The sequence below is a fragment of the Sorex araneus genome, chromosome X (assembly GCF_027595985.1).
Source record: "Sorex araneus isolate mSorAra2 chromosome X, mSorAra2.pri, whole genome shotgun sequence".
NCBI lineage: Eukaryota > Metazoa > Chordata > Mammalia > Eulipotyphla > Soricidae > Sorex > Sorex araneus.
The window spans coordinates 267,840,484-267,862,846 of NC_073313.1; the positions used below are offsets into that span (position 1 = coordinate 267,840,484).

Sequence of the window (22,363 nt, forward strand, 5' to 3'; positions counted from 1 at the left end):
TTTTCTTTTCTTTTCTTTTCTTTTCTTTTCTTTTCTTTTCTTTTTTCTTTTTAAGATTTTGGGTCACAATCAGCAGTGCTCAGGGCTTACTTTTGGCTCTGCACTCAGGAATTACTCCTGGCAGTGCTCAGAGTACAATATGGGGTGCTGGGGATCAAACCCAATGTGCAAGGCAATCAAAGCCCCTAACTTTTTAAAAGAACCAACAAAAGCCATTTTCTAAACCATCTGCACCATTTGATGCAAAATGCTATCAAAATACTCCCAAAATACTACCATTAACATCCCCTTATTACAGATGAGACTCTGGCTTGCACTCAGGGCCTTGGACTCTCTGTGCCTTGGTTTTGGCACCTGTGAAATGGGATCATAGCCTTTGCCCTGGAGTCTAAAGGAGCCCAGACCTCTGTGCTCACAGCAGAGACACGTTGTGTCTCTCTCTGACACTCCCTCCTGACCCCTGGGGCCACCTCAGCGCCCGGCAGTGTCCAGACACCCAACTGCGGTCCTCATGGAGGCGGCGGTGGCTCCTGGCTGACTCTGGGGGCTGCCACCCTGCCCTGCAGACCCAGCGCACCCCTCTCACCTCCTTCTCACTTACCCAGGCCCAGGTCTCCTCTCCCCGCTGGGTTTCGGGGTGGGGAACCCCCTGCTCACCTTCCCCCAAGTGTCAGGTGGATACGCAGGAGCCCCTCTGCCCCCACACCCCGGAACTGCTGTCCCTCCTGCAGGTAACACTCGCTCTCCTCGGAGGCTCCCCTGAGACCCAATTTGATTGGAGGCCCCCCAGAGACCCTATTCTTCCCTAGGCCCCCGTGTGAGCATGGCAGACATGCCGGCACCCCAGGGAAGGCCCCAGCGATTCACATGCCCCCAGGGACTGATGAGGGGCAACTCAGGGTGCTGGGGCTGCTTCGAGCGGCAGATGGAGCCTTGGACCTGGGACGTGGGCAGGAGACCCGCACCCAGAGGCCCGAGTCTCCCCGTCTCTGCTCCCCTGCCACCCCCCAAACCCCCACATCAGCCTTGGCTAATGGCATTACTTCAAGTGCATCGATTTCTTCAAGAACTTCCCAGCACTGTTGAGATCAGCCAAGTTCTCAACAAACCCTTGCCCAGAGTCCCTACAAGCTCAGAGGTAAGAGAGAACCCAGTGTCCAACGGTCCTCCTTGGCCCACATCCTGGGTTCTACCTCGGCTGCTGGCCAGAAGCATCCAGAGCCTCTGCTGGGCACAGGGAAAGGCCGCCCCAGAGCCAGCCTGGAGGCGGTGTGTGTGTGTGGGGGGGCACTCTTGGCCGAGCAGGACGAAGATGGGGGTGGGACATCATGTCTACTTCCACTTCCCGACCCTCCTCCCTCCCTGACCACCAGTCCCCCCTCTCCCCCGAGAGTGCCAGTGCTTAGGCTGTGTGACCTTGGACAGGCCACCAGCTCTCTCTGAGCCTGACTTCCTCTCTCTGAGACTGGGGACTAGCTGGGGGTGGCCTGTATAAGACCCAAGGCTGTAACCAAAGGGAATAAGGCAGGGCCCTGCTACAGCCGGCAGGAGGCTTGAATACACAGCACCAGGTGAAAGGAGTGACTCACAGAGGCCTGGGGGGCTCACAGCCAAACCCCAGGCCCGGGAGGCCCTACGTTGGAGCCCTGGCCCTTCTGGGCCAGAGAGATGGCTTACAGGCTGGGGCCTCTGCTTTGCACACAGGGGGCCTGGGTTCCATCCTCAGTACTGCATGGTCCCCTGAGCACTTCAGGGAGTGAGCCCGAGCACAGGACTGGGAGTAACAATGAACATGGCTAAAAATGGCTCCAACCTCCGCCCCCCCAAAAAAAGAAACCCAAAACCAATGCACTTACAAGGCCACAGGCTTCTCTTACAGTTGAGAAATATGAGCCCCAGCGAACTAAACAAACTGGGGTCCATGCAGACACAGGGATGCAGAAGGGTGAAGGCCTTGCACGCAGCTGACCCTGGTTCAATTCCTGGCACCCCGGGGGTGTCTGGGGTGGGAATCCTTCACACCGCAGGGCCCAAGCAGCACCACACCCCGGCCTCCAGAACACCTTGTGGGAGACCCTAAGAAAGGACCAGAAGGACCAGAGGAAGCCAGAAGGCTACACAGTGCCTTGGTAACGGGGAAAGAAACCAGGAGGCACTGGGTGGGGACATGGAGGTTTTGGGGGCCGTGGAACAACTCTGGGTGACACTGGAATGAAGGATGTGTGTCCGCAGACCCCTGTCAAGTCTCCCAGAGGATGTGACACGGCGAGGGACTGAGACCAGCTGCAGCCTGGTGTTAGCGAGCAATGCAGGCGCAGCCACAGGGAAGCGGTTCCACCAGCCCGAGTGTATGACATTCATCAGGGCGACTGCGGTGCGGCGTGCGGGATGCAGCGGCTCCGCACCTCTGAGGGGTGTTTCTGCAACGCTGACACGGTTCTAAAAATAGGTCTATTAATTCAGCATATGCACGTTCTGTAATTTAAATATCTATTTGGATCTACCTAAGCCTGAGAGATTAAGTGATTCATCCAAGGCCAAACGACCAGCATGGAGGAGGCAGGGCTCAACCCAGGGCTGTGCACCCGGACAGCCCTGCCGGGCGGATCTACCCAGGTTCCCGGCACCACCCAGATCCGGAACTCCTCGAAGGGGGCAGGCTCAATACCTGGTTGGCACAGAGTGAGCTAAAAACAGCGTGTGGTGGGGAGGGGAAGGAGGGCGGGGCAGCCTGCTGGGCCCCAGGAGGGATGCCCCAAGCTGCCCACAGGGGGCCTCACCCCAACACAGTCCTGAACTGGGTGAATAGGGGCGGGGTGTGTGCCCAGCTCAGCTATGAGCCTCTTCTCTCTTGCTTTCAGCACATCTCACTGAGCCTGCATAAGCTCCTAGCACCTTGCCACCCACTTGTTCTCTCCCCATCCCCCAGGGAACTGCAGGGAGAGTCGGGCTGGTCCTGCAGGACAGGATGAAGCCCACAGTCCCTGCTGGTGTGGGGAGAGCCCCTCACCCCCGGGGGAAATGGCAGGAGCCCCACTGGGAAGAGTCAGAACACAGACAAGGATGGGGCTAGAGCAATCGTATAGCTGGGGGGGGGGGCCTTGCCTTGCATGCAGCTGACCTGGGCTCGATCCCCAGTATCCCATATGGTCCCCTGTGCACTGACAAGAGTCATTCCTTAGTGCAGAGGCAGGGGTAACCCTTGAGCATCATGGGGTGTGCGCCCCCCTCCCCCACTAAACAAATAAACAAAAACCAGACAAGGACAGCCTGATACCCATGTCTGAGTGCCCAGATAATTCACAATGATGACCCCAAATGTCACTGAGAACAAAACTCCGGGCATGAAGGCACAGGGCTGTGAACTCTGCTTCCCACGGGGCTCGGGATCATGGCTCACTGTCCTGCCCAACCCCTGCTTCCCACACAGCTATGCCTGTTGCCACCTGAGATGCAGGGACCACCCTGCCCTCCTGCCCCCGCTATGTGTTAAGGCCTGGGAACCTCCAGGAAAGCCTGGACAGCCTCTTCCAGCCCAGAACTCATAGACAGGCCCAGCCCAACCCTGGGCACTGCAGGGCGGCTTCCTGGAGAGGGTAGAACAAATTGGGGTGTGGGGGAGAAGGAGGATGGGGGGCCCAGAGTGCTAATACAGCAGATAGTGTGTTTACCTTGCACGCAGCCTACCCGGGTTTGATCCCATATGGTTCCCTGGGCACCGCCAGGAGTGATTCCTGAGTGCAGAGCCAGGAGTAAGCCCTGAGCATCACCAGGTGTGACCCAAAAACAAAAACAAAAAAAAAGGAGAACATGAAGCCCAGAGAGGGTAAGGAGAGCTCAGTGGGGGCACAGCGACGGGATGAGCAGGGCCAGAGGCCGCCTCAGGCTCTAGCCCGCAAACCGAGCCCCTGTGAGTGCCCCGGGGGGGGGCGGGGGTAGCAGGGGTCTGCTGCCCATTGGGGGCTCAGGAGCAACCCCAGGCTGCTCATCAGCCTGGCTGCTTCCCAAAACAAACCCAACGCAAAGAGACAAAATCCACGGAAGGTGGAAAGGCGGGGTGGGGCTCCTGCCCAAGCCAACTCTGGGGTCCAGAAAGACCCCAAAAGCCCAGGTGGAACAGAGCAGGGGGCCACCTGCCCCCACAGGTCTGCTGCTGCACTCAGGGGCTCAATGGGGTCGGAGGTTGGCTGGTGGGACCGGGGAGGGAGAGGGACCCCCGGCACCCTCAGGCCTGTCAGAGGCGCAGGGCTGGGGAGAAGCTGCTCTGAGGGAATCAGTCGGGCAGTAATTAGGGTCATTAATCAGCTTTCCTGCCCGGTGCCTGGCGGCCTGTTTACCCAACACTGCTGCCCCCAGAACGCCGATCCTCAGACAGCTCTTCCTCCAGGGAAGGTTCCCAGCTAACCAGGGCTGCGGCACAGGTGGGGGGTCTGCAGGCCTCACCCCTTCCTGACTGCCCTGCAGCAGGAAGCATTCAGGCTTCCCACGGAAGGACCCTGGCTCCCGGCAGCTTCCACACCGACTCTGCGGGTGAAGGGTGAAGCCTGGGGTGCAAGGGTGCCCCAGGGCATCCAACACCCCGCCCCCCCACGCACACACCCCATGCAGTGGTGGCGTACCTTCTGGGCTGGCCTGTGTGAGGCCCCGGGTGTGAATCCCGGCACCACATGGTCCTCCAGAGCCGGAGCAACCACCACCGTACGCCACTGGGTGTGGCCCCCAAACCAACAAAACAAACCCCAGAACCTTCTTTTCTAGGAGACCACTTGGCCGCCGCAACAGGTCTCAGCCGAGCTCTGAGCACAAATTCAGCGTATCGTGATTTCAAGGACAGACAGTGGGGAGGGCGCCTGCCTCGCACACGGTGGCGGAGCCGGGTTCGATCACCAGCATACCCTTACGGGCCGCCAAGCACGGCCAGGCGTGATTCCTGAGGCCAGAGCAGGGGAAACCCAAGTATCGCAGGGTGTGGCCCCCAAACAAAACAAGAAACTCTGCACAGGTCACAGTCACACGGTGAAAGCAGAGCCCTTCCGGGCAGACCCCCCCCCCCGCCCCCAGAGACTGAAGGCTGGGGGGGTGGGGGGGTGGGGCAGACCCGCAGGCTTAGGACGCAGGTCGGGGCTTTCCGAGGATGAGGAGCCAGACTCAGACCACCAGGGCCTGGGGCTCTGGACTTGGCCTTCCTGGCAGGATGGTCCTGCAGAGTCGCCAGGAGGGACCTGGCTTTGCTCCGGGGACAGAGGGAACCCGAACCCCGAGCTGCAGACCCTCCGCACGAGCCTCAGAATTGGCTCCCCGGAGGTCACACTCCCCAGAGCTGGTCCCTCCCACGGCAACCTCTGGACAGGAAGGGGTCTCTCCACCCAGCACCCAGCCCGGAGCCTGCAGAGGCTTGTTCGCTCCAAGGGCTGCCCAGCCCCTCTGCAGAGTGCTCTCCCTGTAAGCAGAACCCTGAGCCCTGGGGACCCCTCCCTGCACCCCCCCCCAAACACACACTCCCTGAAGCAGCCGAATGAGCAGTGTCCCTTCGGAGCCTCCAGCCCAGGGCCCTGGAGGGGAGCCCTCTGCGTCCTCCCCTGCCCCCGCCCCTCCCAGCTGGCCACTGTGATTCAGTCTCACGCTTAGGCTTTTTCCATGCCTCTCCCTGGGTGCCAGGGAAGGGGGGAGCGGAGGAGAAGGAGGAAGCTGAGTCTGGCAGAGACTCGCAGTGAGCAAACTTGCCTCTGCCCAGTTTTTGCCCCCTGAGGGAAGGGAGAGCGAGGCTCTGCTTTATTTATTTATGTAAAGCAGCAGTTCTACAAACAGGCTTCCCTAGCAGGCTTCCCCAGATGCTGGGAAGGAGGAGGAGGTGGACCACCGAGGGAATCAGCGGCTGTGTCCTCAGGTGGGACCCTCCACCTGTTCTGCCCGCACATCTTCCCTCCTCTAAGCCGTTGCTCGGGGGCTGGGTGCAAAGCTTGGCGTGATGCCCCTAGAGAAGTCCCCTGCCACTTCTCTCGGATCAGCTGGCAGAGCTCTGCGGCCGGATCGCAGGGCGCCGTGCATGGAAACGGGGATTATCTGTTTCCCCGGCTGCCTACCGGGCCGAGCACCCCTCCAGGTGGGGCTTCTGCTGGGCCTGGCAGCATGCGATACCCCCGACAGTCCCTGCTAGAGGAGTCACACGCAGGGCCCCAGGCCTAGCACCTATCATGCCCTCTGCGGTGCCAGCCAGCAGCGCGGGTGAACCGCACCGGGCACCCACCGGGCACCCCCAGAGCCACGCTGAGCCTCAGGCCTGTTCCACCTCGAATGACCATCTGCCATCTCCCAATTTTCTGGGGAAAGGAACGAACTAAAAATAAATAAAATAACTCCCATGCCTTGTGTGTACGAAACCCAGGATTTGATCCCCCCGCACCACACATATGCACACGTACATGTGTGCACGCACATAGCCTGATACGTGGGCCAGGGAGCCAGCTCAGTGGCAGGCAGGAGCCCCAGGTTTGAGCCCCAGGACCACGGGGTTCCCTCAGCAGCAGCACCAGCGACCTCTGGGCTGGGAGCGCCCGGGCGCCGCCGGCTGTCATCCCATTTGTCAGCCTCCCTGCATGTTCACGGCGTCAGATGGAGCCAGAACTCTGACTTCACTGAAGAGGTGCCCCCAGACGCTCTTCCCTCCTCCAAATGCCCAGGCTCCCTTTGGGGGCCAAAGGAAACCCACCCTGCTGAGTGGGGGAGGGCATCGGGGTGCTGGCTGGGGCTCCCGCCCATTGCCGGAGCACCGCTCCCCTCGAGTGCCTCTGCACTACGGCTCTCCCCGGATATAGAGCCCAGAAACCCCCTGACTGGTGCAAGGGAAGAAACTGCTCTGTGTTGCCTGACAAGTGCTGGGGCTGAGGAGGGGCCCCAAGACCACCTGCTGAGGCTGGAGAGATAGTACAGTGGGGAGGGTGCTTGCCAACCTCGGTTTGATCCCCAGCATCCCATATGGTCCACTGAGCACCGACAGGAGTGATTCCTGAGGACAGAGCAGGGGCAACCCCTGAGCATCACCAGGTGTGTCCACAAAACAAAACAAAACAAAACAGAACAGAACAAAAAAGAATAGGGGCTGGGTCTGGAACCCCAGCCTTACCATTTCCTGACCATTTATCTTGCCTCTGGCCTCAGCTCCCGGTCTATGGAGTGGGGGGAACCACAGCACCAAGCTGACCTGGGGATGCTGAACTGAGCCGATGGATTGAGGGGCTTATGCAGGACAGGCTGCCCTGGGCTTAGCCAGAGCGAGCCGAGCTCAAGCTGCAGGCTGCAGGCTGTCGAACGCGACACCTCCTTCCGCTGCCGTTTCCTGAGCTAGAAGGATGGTCCCCCCATCCCCCAGGAGAGGCGGACACCATCTTGGAATCCCAGGGGATATTCTCTGCGACTGGTCTCCCATGTCCTTCTCCCTCCTTCTTCCTTTCTTGGTTCTGTACCTGGAAGCTTCCAGAGGCTCTGAGCTGGGCTCCTGGAGATGTCCTGTCCACGGAGCTGGTGATGTCACTTCCCTGGGAGAGCTGGAAGGACAAGAGGACAAACCCAGTCAGATGGCTTTTCTGGCCACTTCCTCCCAGCCTCCCGGCCCTCAGCAGGACCCTGCCCTGTGCCCACCCTGTGCCAAATCATACCTACTCCCTGTCCTGGGGAGACCACCTGGGCCAGGAACCCCCACATGCTACAGGTGTTACCCGCTCACCTTGTAGCCCCAAACCCACCACAACCTGCTCCCTGACACACTCGTGCCCCCTCCAGGGCCCACGGAAACGTGAGCTGGGGCTGCTCCTGACACCGGGGGCCCAGACGCCCCCTCATGCCGCCCGGGGCCCGGCTTCTCCGGAGGTAGCTGCCTAACCAGCTGTTCTAGAACCGCCGAGGGAGGGCTGGGTGGGGGGGCTGGAGGCGGGCTCTGGGGCACCACAATTATGTGGCTGACTTCTGACTCATCTCCGCCTCTCTGTCACCAGCTCTGCCCAGGATCAAGGAGGGGAGACGGTGGGACAGGCCACGGGAAGGGGTCTGAGTCTGCACTGCAGCTTCAGGGGCTACTGCCACCGGGCCCACTAGGAGACACTGAGGCCGGCAGGGCTGGGAGTCGGAGGCGGGGCTCAGGATGCCTAGTGGTGCCCAGCATAAGCTCATGCCAACCTGAGAACCCTCTCCCAGCCTGATCTGCCCTGGGAGCCCCAGGCTGGCAAGACTCACACAGCCAAGAGCCAGCCTGGGCAGGGAGGGCGTGAGTGCTGGGACAGCTGGGAACCAACATCCAGCCACCAGGAGACCCCGCACCCGCCCTTCCTCCTGCAGCTCTCCTCTCCTGGTGCTCTGCGCCTCATACTTCACAAGACACACTTTGGTCCTTCCTCTCCCACAGGGGTCCTTTGGCCTCAGGGGCTGCAGGAAGACAGACAGACGGGCTTCTGGATGTGCAGAGACAACGCCCGGGCGAGCCCAGGCCCAGACAGTCGGGGCCAGAGCGACTGCTTTTCTGTGCTGACGCCGCAGGTCCAGGCCCCACAACTGATGCCGCGAGGACAGACTTCCTGGGGAACGAGACTCGGAGGCCAAACCACCCAAGTGAGAACCTTGCCTCCGACGGTGTGACCCTGGGCAAGTTACCGCCCCTCTCGGGCCTCCATCTGTTTACACATCCAACAGCAATAACGAAGCCAATCCCCTAGGATGGACGGAGGATGAACTAATGTCCACGACTGAGAGTGATGGTTATTCTTTCAGTCTAGAGCGGACACACCCAGCCATGTGGCCGGGCTGAAATTCCAGACCAAATCTCTTTATGCAAAGTCTGTAGGGCCAAACTCCCCCTGTGTCCCAGCCACATCAGACAGACATGGAGACTGAGGCCCAGAGAGTGGCCAGAAAATCGTGTCCAAGTATAACTCGGGGACTAGCGTGCTTCCTGCCTCACGGAGAGAGCAGGCCTGGGAAGGGAGCTCAAAGCGGGGGGCTTTGCCTGCAGGAGGCCCGGGGTGCATCCCAGGCACCCCAGAGTCACCCGAGCAACAGAAGAGATAAAGGTGTCACAAATGCTGCCCAGAGGGCCCCAGGCCTGCTGTCACCCCACCTGGCCTGCAGCAGCCCAGATGTGCACCTGGGCCGAGGATCTGCGGCCTCTGGGCCCTGCTCACCAAGCCCAGCGTCCTGTTTTTCTCTCCTCTTCTGCCTCCTGTCTCTGGCACGGCCTCAGGGTCACCCAGCAGGATCTGGCCAGGGGTGGGCCCGCCTCCGTCCTCACCTTGGCTGCCCAGCACGAGGCCAGTGGGAGCTAGTGAGTCACTTGCAGGAAGTGATGCTCCAAACAGGAAGTGGTTCTTCCAGCAGAACCTCCCTTGCAGGAGCTCCTGCCTGCAGGTGGCTGGGGAGAGCGAGGAAGGAAGGAAAGCGCGCTGGGCCCCGCAACACTCCGGACTTTCCCGACTCGAGCGCAGCCTGACACGGGGCCTGTGGAACCTGCTGGGGATGCCGTGGGACCATGGCTGCCTCTGGGAGCCTCCTTTCCGTCCCGGCGAGCAGGGCTGCCCCACTGGCCTGCTTGTCTGGCGCGGAGCAACTAAACCGAGGGCTGGAGGAAGTGGATATGGGTTTTCAATAAATAAACAGGATCCAGGAGATAGGTCACAGGGGTGGGGCTAGGCCTGCATGCTGGAGGCCCCAAATGCAATCCTGGGGACCACTCGGCTCCCCATGCATCCTGGCGATTTGTCCTGGTGTCCCCTCCAAGTGAACAAATAAACAGATGCAGGGACGAAGGCAATGAATGAAACGTCTAGAGTTTTGGTTTGGGGGCGATATCGAGTGGTGCTCAGGGCTTGCTCCTGGCTCAGGATCACCCCTGGCAGGGCTTAAGGGACCATATGGGATGACAGGGATCAAATCTGGGTTAGCTGCGTGCAAGGCAAATGCCCTCCCTGCAGGACGGCCTCTCCGGCCCTGGAGCGTCTAGACTTAAATCCCATTAAAGCACCTTGTGTAGCGAGTGGAGAATCTGCCTGGAATCACCTTAGGCACAAGGGGATAGGCCACTGTCTGGAGCCCCGCCCAAGGAGGGCGCCCAAGAGCCTCTGGGCCACGCCACCCGTGGCACCCACACTAAGCAGGTGCCCAGGGAAACTTCTCCCAAGCTCGTGGCCTTGGAGAACTCCAGGGGGTTCTGGCTGGGCAGAGGTCAGTGAGTGGCTGGGAGTGGGGGCGACGAGGCAAGAATGTAGGTGTTAAGGGGGGCCGGAGCGATAGTAAGCAGGGAGAGTGTTTGCTTCGCCAACCGGGGTTTGATTCCCGGCATCCCATATGGTCCCCCGAGTACCACCAGGAGTAATTCCTGAGTGCAGAGCCAGGAGTAACCCCTGGGCATTGCTGGGTGTGACCCAAAAAAGAAAAAGAAAATGAATGTAGGTGTTGGGGAAGCAGATGATTCCACTCAGATGTCCCTTCCTCCTCACCCCCCTCCTTGCTTTTTGGGTCATACCCAGCTGTACGTGGGGCTGACTCCTGGCTCTGCACTCAGGAATTACTCCTGGTGAGCTCAGGGGACCATTTGGGATGCCGGGGACAGAACCCATGTCAGCCCCATACAAGGCCACTGTCCGACAAACTGTACTATTGCCGGGTCCCTCAACCCTCTTTATCACTTGCAACCTGCAATAGCGCCTTACAGGGCCACGTGTCTGTTTGTTTCCTGGTAGATCTAAGGCTGGGCGTTCCTTTGTTGTTTTTTTTTCTTTTCTGTTTCAATTTGTGGTTCTAAAAGTACTCATGAAGAGCCCGAGGGACAGTACAGTGGGTTTGATCCCCCGTACCCAATATGATGCCCCAAGCCCACCAAGGATCCCTGAGCTCAGAGCCAGGAACAAGTCCTGAGCACCCCTGGGGGCCTGTCCGGTGGTGTTGACTGTCTCCCCGCCCCACCCAAGGACGTCTGAATAAGCACCACTGGCAGATGTGTGAGCAGAAGCTAAGTAAAGCGGGTGATGCCAGAGAGCACTGGGGGAAGGTGGGGAGCACCACAGCTGGTGCCTGTGTGACTCTCCATCATGGTGACAGGCACACAGGGAGGGGGAAGATGAGGATGACAACCCGCTGGAACGCAGGGTCTACACTGGACGCTTGGGTCACAAACTGCCCATTCCTGCCCACCTCCCGGCCTGGCCTCTCTCATGAAGTGCTCCCAGCAGGCCCGAGCTGGACCCAGGGGTGGGGGAAAGAGTGTTGAGGGTTCTGGGCCCGGCCTGGCTTCCCCTGTGATGAGGGCACCACACCCAGGCCACCTCGTGGGATGACGGGCAGGGCTGAGCCCGCCTCTCTCCAGCCGCCCGCCAGGCCTCTGCCCTCCTCTGACGCTGCCCACCAGCCTCCAGGAGACCCGACACACACTCTGCATCTCCTTCCTCTCGTGGCAGCTTCATGCCTGTCAGATCAGAGGCCCCTGGGCTTAGGCCGCTGCTGGGGGGACAGTTAAGCCCGTGGAAGAGGCAGGATTCAGACTGTCTGAGTCCCTAACCAGTCTAGACAACTAAATCCAGCCACCAACACGCAATTCCGGAGCCAAGACCCAGGGGCAGACTTCAGCTGAGGGAGCCGCGTCTAAGGTTGCGGGCAGCCCAGAGCTCTCGTGAGCCACGGAGGCAGGAGCTAAGGGGTCTTGGCGGTGGACCCAACCTGTCTCTCATCGTCAGCCCAGCTCGGCCCTGCCCAGGACCCCCACTGGCAGTGGCGAGTCCCTGGGAGTGGGCCCAGGTCTCCCCTGCGCTCACCACCCAGCCAGCCTCCTCCTGCCTGCTCCTGGCAGGGGGCTGGGGTGGTGGGGCCTAGACATTCCAGTCCTCTTCTTCTTGGGGCCACCTTAGGTCCACCTCGGCCCTGGCCTCTGCAGCTCTCAGGCCACAGGATAGTGCATGGTGCTGCAGGTCACCGCCGTGGCCGCGCTGGGAGAGCAGGGTCCTGTCCACCTGACCAGAGACCCCCCAACTCCACCCCAGGTGCTCTCTGAACTCACCATATCCAGCCCAAAGCTTCCTCAGTGGTGAGGGGACCCTGTACTCAAACATGTGGACAATCTGAAAGACTTGGCAAAAGATTGGGGGAAAGGTTCTGAGCTGCAGCCACCCCAAGAGAACTGAACCCAAGTGCACGAGGACTCCTGACCCGGCCGCGCTCGCCCCTGTTGCATGGAGAGGTGTAAGACGCTCCATGGACTGACCCGGCGAGGCTCAGAAACCCAAAAATGCAGCATCGGGGTGGGAGCAACAGCACAGCAGGTAGGGCGTTTGCCTTGCACATGGCTGACCCGGGTTCGATTCCCAGCATCCCATGTGGCCCCCCAAGCACCGCCAGGAGTGATTTCTGAGTGCATGAGCCAGGAGTGACCCCTGAGTATCGCCAGGTGTGACCCCAAAATCAAATAGATAAATATGAGGCCGGTTTATTCCAAATACTGCAAACTCTATACATTAAAATAAATAAATAAATAAATTTGGGGAAAAAAATAAAGCAGCAGCATCAGAGTGGGAAAAGCTTGGGGACTGCAGGACGAGGGGACACCTCCAGAGGAGAGGGTTGACCTCTCGGGCTGACTGTTAGGCCCTGAGGTACAACGTCTGAGTCAGGAGAATCTGGCAGGGCAGCGCCGTGCAGGGCAGGTAAGGGGTGAAGGGTCACAGAGCCAGCAATGGGCGCAGTGGGCTCCCTGTCCCTCCCGACAGCCCACCCCAGCAATGACGTGGGGCTGAGTGACCTCAGGCAGAGTCTCTCCTCCTGGCAGAGGTCCGATCTCTGGGCACCCTCACCCCCACGCCCCCATCCAGGCCAACTTCACCCACCACCCCAGACTTGGGGACCAAGCCACGCCCCCCTCAGAGGGTCCTGGCCTGAAGTCACTCGAGCTTCCCTTCTTCCTGCTTCTGTTTTCTGGGTTCCCAAGCAGGTTTGGAGTCGGGTGCATTTTTTTTTTAACTAGAAATTTCCCAGTAAATCCGTCTCCCCTGTCTTGGGGTGGGCTGGGCCGGCTCCAGCCCAGGAGGTGCCACTGGGAGGGCAGCCTGAGGCGCGGCCAAGCCCGAGCATCGCCAGGTCTGTTTACATCCCTGACCACGGTCCCCACTGCCGGCCAGCCGTGCCAACGCGCTGGCTCGCTTCTCTGCTGGAAGGCGGGCAGGAGACTCGGCTCCACGGGGGATGACTAAGTGCTCAGGCTCTTCTCCTTGGCTCGGGTCCTGTTTGGGTCAATCCTTGTGAATCAGGGCGGGCCTGACATTCTGGGAATGCAGGGAGACTTCAAACCAACTTCATGAAAACAAGTTGTAAAAACACGGTCGGCCGGCCACTTCGGGAGGGCCCCCGGCCAGCCGGCCGGCTGACGGGCTTGGCGCCCCACGGTTGGGTTGGACAAGTTCAGCCAGAGGGAGCGCGGCAGGAAACGCTTCGGGTAGCCGGGGAGGAAGGACTTCCCCGAGTGGGGAGCTGAGTGCGGGCGGGGCCGGGCGGGGCCTCTCCGGAAACAGGGCTCCCATGTCCTCACCTTCCCTGGACATCCTTCCTTGCAGCGTCTGGCCAATCACCTCTGCACAGCAAACTCTGGGAAGCTCACAAGAGTAGTCCTGGGTGCCCATGTGGCCAGTCCTGAGCTTCAGGTGCTGCGCTGATTCTTGAAGGTGTGAGTGTCTGCAGGTAAGAGCCCCAGGTCTCAAGGCTGGAGCGATAGCACAGTGGGTAGGGCGTTTGCCTTGTACTCGGCCAACCTGGGTTCAATTCCCAGCATCCCATATGGTCCCCTGAGCACCACCGGGAATAATTCCTGAGTGCAGAGCACTAAGTGACCCCTGTGCATCGCCGGGTGTGACCCAAAAAGAAAAAAAAAAAGAGCCCCAGGTCTCATGCATGGAGGTTCAGGAGTCTAGCCAAGCTCAGGCAGGGCTGGAGTGATGTGGGGCTGGCAGGGGGTGCCTTGTCCCTCTCTGCTTCTTCATTAACCTGTTATTGGATTTGGGGGTGAGTCCCGGGCCCCGATTTCTCCACCTGTGATGGAGAATCACAGGTGGAGAATCACAGGGGCAGAGATACATCAGCCTTCAGCATCTGTCCCATCTCAAGGGGTGCAGTGTTGTTCGCCACAGGTGGGGCTGGGGGCGGAGGAGGAGGCCCTGTGTACACTGGTCTGGCTTCTGGGCTTCTCCTGACCCCTCTGCCAAGGCACTCACATCCCCCAGCTCTCAGCCTCCCTGGTGGAGGGGCCCGTGGGAGAGGGTTCATGATCAGGAGTGAAAAAGCAAGCCGGGGGGCGGGGGAGGGGGCAGTGTGCTGAGCCCACACAAAGTACAGCAAATGCCCACGGTGAGCCCCGCATTCCTGCTCCCCTAGTTACACTCCAGGTTCCCCTTGGCCTCCCCCATTACGGCCCACCTTCTGGGCTCCTCTTCCTAGAGTCCACACCTCCCCCACACGCGGTGCGTCCCACGGTGTGCCCACAGGACATGCTCCCACCCCCACCACCATCTCGAGCTCTGGGGCGTCTGGGGGACAGTCGGGTCACAGCGTCAGCTTGCTTGACTAGCTCGCAGCTGGCCCAAATCGCCGTGGCTGCACAGCCGCCTACTTAGCTGGCGTGCGCAGACGCTGCCTGGGCGTCTCCCGGGGTTCCCTTCATGGAACCCTCACAACGGCGGCAGATGGAGTCTCTAAGGGCATCTCATCTGCCAAGAAACCTCCCCTTCTGCTGCTCTTCTATGACGTCACTTGGGGAGGAGGGCCGATGCCCCCCACCTTGAATCTGGACGGGCTGCAGGCCTGGCAGAGCTCTGAGCAGGGCACCAGGTACACCACGGTCTCTGCCTCGCTCCCTGGCATGCTGCCCCCACAGCCCCCAAAGAGGCATCGGCCTGCCTGGAGAACACAAAGCTGGGGCAAAACCTGGACAAGCCACGGAGAGGGATAGAGCCCACGGCCCAGGAAGAAAACAGAGATGTCAAAGTGATAATCACAGCAGGGATGGCTCTTGCCTGGCACATGGCCGACCTGGGTTCAATCCTTGGCATCCCCATATGGTCCTGAGCCTGCCAGGAGTGATTCCTGAGCACAGAGCCAGGAGTAAGCCCTGAGCATCTCTGAGTGTGGCCCCAAAACAACACAACAATGAAGAACGGAGACACCCAGCCCCCAACTGGCCAGTGAACATGTTTTTGGCCATCACCCGACTGACACCAGAGACACAGAGCCAGGCAGAGGCCATCTTAAACCCTGACCTCCAGGACCGAAGAGAGAAAGAACAGCAGGTAAGGCACTGGCCCTGCACGCAGCTGACCTGGATTTGATGCCTAGAACCCCAAATGCTCTCTAGAGCCCTGCCAGGAGTGATTCCTGAGTGCAGAGCCGGGAGTAAGCCCTGAGCACAGCCAGTGACAGCTCCCAGACCAGAAACAAATGAATGAATTCCCAAATGCCAGAACTGAGATAAGAAAGTGAGTGCCTTTAGATAAGTCCCTGAGCTTGGGGTGATGCGTCACGTCACTACTGTCCCCACAACACTGGCATCCCTGGGCCTCGGAGAAGCAGCAACTGAGACACAGAGAGGCAAAGCAACCTGCCTAAGGTCACAAAGCTGGGAAGGGGTAGAGCCCACATGCTCCCCTACGTTGCAGATGTCTCCAGGCCCACAGCAGGCCTGGGCCTTGGGGCACGCAGGACGGAAGCAAATGAACAGGTGAGAAGGAGAGGGCAAAAACTGGCCCAAGGGAGCTGCCAGGTGCAAGACCAGGAGCTCAGACAAAACTGAGATGCAAATGAGCTGTGGCCAGCCCCTACTCTGGGGCAGCCAGTTTCCGCATGCAAGGCCAGCAGATGGGCCGAATGCCAGCATCCCAGCCTCTCCCTGCTCTCCACGGCTCCCGGGCCTGCAGGCTGCAGGGGTTGACTCAACATTCCCCCTGCCCCCCGCCCGAGAGCCCCCTCCCTGCCCCAGAACAAGGCTGTGGAGTCTGGAACTGGTGCAGGAAGGCGGCAGACGAGAGGCTGGAGGCTGGTAACCGAGACCCAGTGCGCGAGGGCACGTCCCTGCCCTCCCTGGTGCAGGCGCTGTCCAGCTGTCCAGCTCCTCTGTGCTAAGATGTACCAGACACCAGGCTGGCGGCTGCACGGGGCAGGGGTTCCCAGGATGCTGCCCACAACCCTGTGTGAGAAGGGGAGGGGTGGGAGTGAGTATCCTCCCCGCCCGCTGGGCCACGGCCTTGCCACAAGCACACCTTCTCCTGCCCCCAAGGCACAGCGCCGAGTGACAAGGCCTCAGACTAAGGTGGTGTCGGGCACCAGAATCCAACCTAGGCCCACGCGGCCCTCACATTCTGGCTCTTGCGCAACGGCCGGGCAGGAGGAAGCTGTGTGCAGGGAGAACAGGGAGATTCCTCAGGTGTGGCTGAGGCACAGTGGAATGGGACTCACCTTACACAGGAATCAGAGGGGCCGGGAGACGGCTCAGTCGGGGAGGGCACAGGCCTCGCGGCTGTGAGGCCCTGGATTCAATCCCCAGCACCGCATGGCACGGAGCACGAGCACGGCTGCAGTGCAGGGTGGAGCACGACTGCACAGAAAGACCTGAGTACTGAATTCCTAGTCCCCACCCCCCCACCCCCGCCCCGGCACTGCTCCAGAGGGCCCCAAAATAGTAATGAGTAAGGAATAAAGAGTCCACATGGCATAAAGTGCTGGCCTTGCGGTGTGTGGCCCTGGGGTCCGTCGAACACAAAAATTAAAGTGGAGCGGGACAGATAGTACAGTGCGGAGGGCACTTGCCTCGCACGCGCACGTGGCTGATACAGGTTCGGTCCCCAGCATCCCAGAGGGTCCCCCTGAGGCTGCCAGGAGTAATTCCTTAGTGCAGAGCCAAAAGTAACCCCTGAGCATCGCCAGGTGTGGCTCAGAAACCAAACCTAAACCAAGCAAACAGACACAGAAGTTAAAGGGACGAAGGAAAGCTTGGGCGAGACAGCAATGCACCAGTGAACCTCAGGCACAGATGGTAAGTGAAATAAGCCAATCACAAGAACACAAATGCCAGGGGGCAATCAATTAATTCCCTTGCACAGTCTGACCCCAGTTTAATCCTTGGCACCACATATGGTCTCCTGAGCACTGCCAGGAGCAGGCCCCTCAAAAGCAAACAAACAAACAAAAAACAAAAATCAGGGCAAATACTGTCAGATTCTCTCTCTCTCTCTCTCTCTCTCTCTCTCTCTCACACACACACACACACACACACACACACACACACACACACACACACACACACACACACACACACACACACACACACAGTATCCAGGAGTCAAATTCAGAGAAACAGAAAGCAGAACAGTGTAACTAGGGCCCACGTGGCGGTGGGGATTGTCTACTGAGTTGAGTTTCGTTTTGCCAGATCAAAAAGTGCTGGAGGTCAGTTTCATAACAATGAACACAGTCAACACCTAAAAATGATCAAACAGTCAATTTTATGTTCTGTGTTTTTTGTAGTGAAAAAGGAAATCCCCGCGGTTGAGGCAGAGAGGGAAATGAGAAAGGTGATGAGGGAAGGGAGACTGGGTGGGCACAAAACTGAGCGGGATTTAGGGGAACAGAGAAGAGGCCCTGGGGACCGTGGTCAGGGTTGGGGCTGGAGCGATAGCACAGCGGGTAGGGCATTCACCTTGCACGTGCCCAACCCGGTTTGATCCCAGCATTCCATGTGGTCCTCTGAGCAATGTCAGGAGAAATTCCTAAGTGCAGAGCCAGGAGTAACCCCTGAACACTGCTGGGTGTGGCCCACGGCCGCCCCCCCAAAAAAAACAGATAGTGGCTGGGGCCTCTCCTGTGCAGCCGGCTCCCGTCCCACAGCCCCACCCCCCAGTGTCCTCCAGGTCTCCTCGGGGAAGTCAAGGGGTGCACGGACCTCGCAAGAAGCCCAAGGTGCCCCCAGACCCACTTCCTCTGTGATCCGGGCCGCCCTGTTCTTCGGGGCCCAAGAGGGTAACCTGGATGTGCCCGTAAGCCACACCTGAAACCAACTCTGAGCCGGCAGCGGGAGGGCTCAAGGCCCAGAGTAGCGGCTGTGACGTCATGCTCCTGCCCCCTGTGGCCTCTGGCCCCCTCCGGAGGGGAATCCGGACCCCCGGGGTCTGGGCTCATTCCAACACCAACAGAAAGGTTCTGCCTCTGTTTGCCAAAGGACCGTAAGCCTCTCCCCCCGAAACATGGCCTCTCCTGCTTCAGGCTGTCTGGAGCAGCCACTCCTGGGGCCAAGGGCAAGTTCACTTCCCGCTGGGAAACCAGGACCCTCTGCGGCCCAGCTCGGCCCTCAGCCCCTGGACTCCTTTGTCCCCAGAAGGACGGGAACAGGCGTGACATCCCAGCCTGACTGAGTATGGGCTGGGTCCCTGGGTCCCTGTCTGCATGGTCAGGCGGAACGTGTCCTCTCCCGGTCTATACACAGGGTGCAAAGGCAGAGAACACAGAGCCCCCAACCCGGCATGCCGCGGGGACTCAGTACAGCACCCACCTTGCCCTCTCCGCCCAGACAGAGCCGTCCGCATGGACCTGCGTGTTCCTCTCTGAGGCCGCTTTGTTTGTCTGAACTGTTCCCAGAAGAGATTTTCCCCCAGGACCCCTGGGTGCGGCGGCCCAGGCAGGCCCGGGGGGACCAGGGGTGAGCAAGGCGGTTCACTCGATGGAAAGAAATCAAACGATCCTCACATGGAAAGGAGAGAGAAGCTGGTGCCAGTACCCGGACAGCCACGCTGTCCCTTGACCCTGGCTGTCCCCCCACACAGGGAAGCCCCAGATCCTGGTTAATAAGGCTCGGGGGCCGGCTGGGAGGCTGGAGCGCACAAAGGCTTCCATTCTTAGCGATGGGGCTGCTTCCTCCCAGTGGGCCTCTGGGCCTTCAGCCCAACCCCCCATGGGGGCTGGCAGGCGGAGAGGTCCTCAGTGACCACAGCAGGTCAGGGCAGACGTGTGGCATCCCGTAGCCTGAGGTCCACACCAGGGACTGCAGAGTGAGCCCAGGAACCAGAGACTGTCCAGGCAGATGGTCCTTGGCTGCTAATGTCACTTTTAGGTCCAGTCTGCGCCCCCCAGCCCCCCTCCCCAAAGCCTTCCTCTTGCAGGGCCAAGATTCTCAGGCTCCATGACCCACTGCGTCCCAAAGACTGTCTGGCTCTCGGCCCTGGGTTCTGCGATGCCAGCCAGGCCCCAGGGCTGGGCTGGTGTGTCGTGTGTGACCTTTCCCCAGAGGCAGAGGGCATGGCTCGGTGGGAGGTCTACATGCAGGATATGTTCCGCCCGGGGACTCGGCTGAGGTCAGCCAGGCCCCCTGCTACCTGGCAGGTTCTGCCCAGGGAGGATCCCAGGGCCAGTGCCCGGGCAACTCGTCCACCTTGCTAATGGGAGGTCACAAGTACCATCCTCAGTACTACCACCTCCTGCCCCTCACCCCGCCCATGGAGTGTGCTCCCGGTGACACTGCTGTGACCTCTGACCCTACAACTAAGTGCATGTGACCCCCCAGGGAGCAGCCCTGGTGAGCTGTGTCAGCATCATGGTAACAAGAAGGGAGCAAGAAATTTTATATATATATATATATATATATATACATATATATATATATTGCTTTTTGTATCACACCCGGCAATGCACAGGGGTTACTCCTGGCTCTACACTCAGGAATTACTCCTGGCAGTGCTCAGGGAACCATATGGGATGCTGGGAATCAAACCCGGATCGGTTGCATGCAAGGCAATCACCCTACCCGCTGTGCTATTGCTCCAGCCCCCAGAAATCAAATTTAAAGGCCAGTACATGGGACCGAGGAGACAGACAGTTCAGGGGCTTGTCTTGCCTGCGGTCAACTCAGGTGAGATCCCTGGCACTCCCGCCCTGACCCTCAGTGACCCACATCTCATTTCAGAGACCAAAACACGAGGTGTTCAAGGTCCCGGGCAGAAGCTGGCAGCTGTGTCCCCCAGCTGGGGAAGCTTTACGCCGGCATCTCCAATCCCCCATCTCCCGGCCAGCTCTCTGCCTTTGCTCTTTCTTTGTTTTTGCCTTTTGGGCCACAGCCGGCGATGCTCAGCGGTTACTCCTGGCTCTGTACTCAGGAATTACTCCTGGTGGTGCTCGGGGACCACAGGGGATGACGGGGATGGAAACCAGGTTGACCTCGTGCAAGGCCAATGCCTTACCTGCCGTGCTCTCGCTCCAGCCCCTGCTCCTTCTTTGGATGGCCCCTTTGGCTGCTGGGCACAGGACCTTCTCGGCCCCCAAGCACAGTCACGGTCACATAGGGTCATCAAAGGGGCAAGACTCAGAGCACCAAAGTGGGGATCCCAGTCCTGGGCTCCGGGCCAGCCAGCTGAGGCTCACAGGCCTGGCACCCAGGCACACATGGCCTCCCTTTCACCGAGTTCCCGACCCATATGCAGGCACAGGCCTCAGCCCAGGGCGCAGGGGGAGGTGCCCCTGCAGCTTGTTCCTGGGAGGCTCCTCTGCTGGTGGCCTTCAGTGAGGTGGTGTCTGTGGGCATCGAGCACTGCAAGGAGCCGGAACAGAAGGCTCCCTTTCTGCTGAAGAAGACCACAGCTTGCTGGGACGGGGAGAGGCTCAAAGGGCTGAGCATGCCGTGGCAGGGGGGAGGCCTGGCTTCCATCCCTGGTATCAGTGTCCTTAGCACCATCAGGGGGGACTCCTGAGCACTGCCAGGTGTGGCCCAAAAGCAGAAGAAAGGAAGGAAAGAAGGAAGGAAGGAAGGAAGGAAGGAAGGAAGGAAGGAAGGAAGGAAGGAAGGAAGGAAGGAAGGAAGGAAAGAAGGAAGGAAGAAAGGAGGGAATAAGGGAAGGAGGGAGGGAGGGAGGGAGGGAAGGAGGGAAGAAGGGAAGGAAGGAGGGAAGAAGGGAAGGAAGGAGGGAAGGAGGGAAGGAAGGAGGGAAGGAGGGAAGGAGGGAGGGAGGGAGGGAAGGAGGGAAGGAGGAAGGGAAGAGAGGAGGGGAGGGAGGGAGGAGGGAGGGAAGGATCGAGGAAGAAAGGAAGGAAGGAAGGAAGGAAGGAAGGAAGGAAGGAAGGAAGGAAGGAAGGAAGGAAGGAAGGAAGGAAGGAAGGAAGGAAGGAAGGAAGGAAGGAAGGAAGGAAGGAAGGACCACAGATGAAATATCTAAGACCACCGGTCTCTTTACCCCGGGCAAACGTGCAGTCTGCTCTATGCCCGGCACCCCCAGCTGCCGCACACTTGGGCGGGTCTGCTCTGACCTTCCAGCAGCCCTTTGAGGTTGGCCCAGGCTCAGTTTCACAGCGGAGGCCCTGCCACCCATTGCCAGGGCAGATGGCACAGACCCAGGGGAGTCGTGCAGGAGGCAGCTGTGAGGCCCAAGCTCGGGCGCTAAGGCTGCGGTCCACAGGCTCCTGTTCAATGAGCTGCTGATGTTCATCCTGCCCCCCCAGGATCTCCTGCTCCCCCCGGACCACCCCACCGAGTCCCCACGCCTACCACTGCAGGTCACAGGGGAAGGAATGTGGGGCACAACCCAGCCCTGTCCCCACCCTAGGAGGGATGGCTTTGACACAGCACTTTGGCCTGCTTTGAGGGGCCCTCAGTCCCTAGTGAAACAGAGCTGGGTCCTCATCAGAGGTCTAAGTACTCGCACGCTGGCCCCGACACCTCCAGGCACCACATGGGAAGTGGGAGGTTAAGGGGCGACTGCCTTGCTCTGCCCCAACCCACGAAGAGCAGCACAGGCTGACACTGTTCCCCCCAACACGAACCCCAGAGATGGACCCACCACTGAGGGTCCCTGGGAGTGGAGAAGGGGTGGTGGCCACACCATGTCCTGGGGCGGGTCTCCCCACACTGAAATGGAAGCATGCCAACACATGGCCCAGAGTTGTGCCTGCAACAGGTACATAATTCATGGGTTCGGCTGCTTTGGCCAGAATGAACCGTTTCAGACAAACAAGCTGGCGTGGCGAACAGTGGGCAGCCCCAGGGAACAGCTCCAGAAACGGGTGAGGGGGCCAGAGGCCCAGGAGAAATGCATGGAAACTAGGCAAAGTAAAAAAAAAAAAATGTGGGGGTGGGGGCACACCTGGCGGGGCTCAGGAAACCATATGGGGTGCAGAGGATCGAACTCGGGTCAGTCATATGCAAGTGAAGTGCCTTACCCACTGTACCATCACTCTGACTCCCCAATAAATATTACTGTTACTGGACCAAAACCGGTTGACCTCGTGCAAGGCCGATGCTCTCAGTGTGGGGAGACCCGCCCCAGGATACAGGGGATGGTGCAGAGCTGTTGCTCATGCGTGCCCTGAGCTGCAT

At 59.8% G+C, this 22,363-nt stretch overlaps 1 protein-coding gene across 2 annotated transcripts in view; it reads right to left on the reverse strand.

The window, feature by feature from the left end:
- GDPD5 (glycerophosphodiester phosphodiesterase domain containing 5) overlaps nt 1–22,363 on the reverse strand; it is a 73,638-nt gene that overhangs the window by 36,092 nt on the left and 15,183 nt on the right. For both annotated transcript variants that reach the window (XM_055120432.1, XM_055120431.1), the window contains exon 2: nt 7,464–7,544. The gene's annotated coding sequence lies outside the window, so the exon portion shown is untranslated. The remainder of the gene's footprint in view (nt 1–7,463; nt 7,545–22,363) is intronic.